This window comes from Arachis hypogaea, chromosome 20 (assembly GCF_003086295.3).
Source record: "Arachis hypogaea cultivar Tifrunner chromosome 20, arahy.Tifrunner.gnm2.J5K5, whole genome shotgun sequence".
NCBI classification, from domain to species: domain Eukaryota; kingdom Viridiplantae; phylum Streptophyta; class Magnoliopsida; order Fabales; family Fabaceae; genus Arachis; species Arachis hypogaea.
Window position 1 is genome coordinate 67,090,558 of NC_092055.1, and position 2,250 is coordinate 67,092,807.

The window sequence follows — 2,250 nt, forward strand, 5'->3', positions numbered from 1 at the left end:
CATGTTTTTCTCTCTCATCATAAAAATTCAAAAATAAAAAAAAAAATAATATCTTCTCCTTTTTCTTCTCATAAATTCAAAAATTTGAGTTGACTTTTTCAAAATTTTTTAAAATTTAGTTGTTTCTTATGATTCAAATCAAATTTTCAATTTAAAAATCTTATCTTTTTCAAAATCATTTTTAAAAATCAAATCTTTTTCATTTTTCTTAGTTATTTTCGAAAATTTTAAAAATATTTTTCAAAAATCTTTTTCTTAATTTTATCACATAATTTTCGAAAATAACATCATCAATTAATATTTTGATTCAAAAATTTCAAGTTTGTTACTTGCTTGTTAAAAAAGATTCAAACTTTGAGTTCTAGAATCATATCTTGTGATTTCTTGTGAATCAAGTCATTAATTGTGATTTTAAAAATCAAATCTTTTTCAAAACCAATTTCAATCATATCTTTTCAAAAATATCTCTCTATCTTATCTTTTTCAAAATTTGATTTTAAAATATCCTTTCTAACTTCTTATCTTCTTATCTTTTCAAATTGATTTTCAAATTTGTTTCAACTAACGAACTAACTTTTTGTTTGTTTCTTATCTTTTTCAAAACTACCTAACTAACTCTCTCTCTCTCTCTCTAATTTTTGAAAATATCTTCCCTCTTTTTCAAAATTTCTTTTTAATTAACTAATTAATTTAATTTTTGATTTTAATTTTCGAAAAAATTACTAACCTTTTTCAAAAACTATTTTCGAAAATCAGTAACTCTTTTTCAAAAAAAAAATAATTTTCGAAAACTCCCTTTCTCTCTCATGTCCTTCTATTTATTTATTCATCTACTCACACAAGAACCTCTATACTGTGGTAAAAAGGATCCCTATTATTATTTTTCTGTCCCCTCCTTTTTCATATGAGCAGGAGCAAGGACAAGAACATTCTTGTTGAAGCAGATCCAGAACCTGAAAGGACTCTGAAGAAGAAACTAAGAGAAGCTAAATTACAACAATCCAGCAAGCACCTTTCAGAAATTTTTGAACAGGAAGAGGAGATGGCAGCCGAAAATAATAATAATGCAAGGAGGATGCTTGGTGACTTTACTGCACCTAATTCCAATTTACATGGAAGAAGCATCTCCATTCCCACCATTGGAGCAAACAAATTTGAGCTGAAACCTCAATTAGTTTCTTTGATGCAGCAGAACTGCAAGTTTCATGGACTTCCATCTGAAGATCCCTTTCAGTTCTTAACTGAATTCTTGCAGATCTGTGATACTGTTAAGACTAATGAAGTAGATCCTGAAGTCTACAGGCTCATGCTTTTCCCTTTTGCTGTAAGAGACAGAGCTAGAATATGGTTGGACTCTTAACCTAAGGATAGCCTGAACTCTTGGGATAAGCTGGTCAAGGCTTTCTTAGCCAAGTTCTTTCCTCCTCAAAAGCTGAGTAAGCTTAGAGTGGATGTTTAAACCTTCAGAGAGAAAGAAGGTGAATCCCTCTATGAAGCTTGGGAGAGATACAAAGAACTGACCAACAAGTATCCTTCTGACATGCTTTCAGAATGGACCATCCTGGATATATTCTATGATGGTCTGTCTGAATTAGCTAAGATGTCATTGGATACTTCTGCAGGTGGATCCATTCACCTAAAGAAAACGCCTGCAGAAGCTCAAGAACTCACTGACATGGTTGCTAATAACCAGTTCATGTACACTTCTGAAAGGAATCCTGTGAATAATGGGACGCCTATGAAGAAGGGAGTTCTTGAAATTGATACTCTGAATGCTATATTGGCTCAGAATAAAATATTGACTCAGCAAGTCAATATGATTTCTCAGAGTCTGAATGGAATGCAAGCTGCATCAGACAGTACTCAAGAGGCATCTTCTGGAGAAGAAGCTTATGATCCTGAAAACCCTGCAATAGCGGAGGTGAATTACATGGGTGAACCATATGGAAACACCTATAATCCCTCATGGAAAAATCACCCAAATCTCTCATGGAAGGATCAACAAAAGCCTCAACAAGGCTTTAATAATGGTGGAAGAAATAGGTTTAACAATAGTAAACCTTTTCCATCATCCACTCAGCAACAGACAGAGAACTCTGAACAAAATACCTCTAATTTAGCAAACTTAGTCTCTGATCTATCTAAGGCCACTGTGAGTTTCATGAATGAAACAAGGTCATCCATTAGAAATTTGGAGGCACAAGTGGGCCAGCTGAGTAAAAGGATCACTGAAATCCCTCCTAGTACTCT

At 32.9% G+C, this 2,250-nt stretch overlaps 1 non-coding gene across 1 annotated transcript; it reads right to left on the reverse strand.

The window, feature by feature from the left end:
- Nucleotides 1–1,438: 1,438 nt before the first annotated feature.
- LOC112787180 (small nucleolar RNA R71) lies at nt 1,439–1,546 on the reverse strand. The gene has a single exon (XR_003194609.1). It is a non-coding gene; the product is annotated as a small nucleolar RNA R71 (small nucleolar RNA).
- Nucleotides 1,547–2,250: the final 704 nt, after the last annotated feature.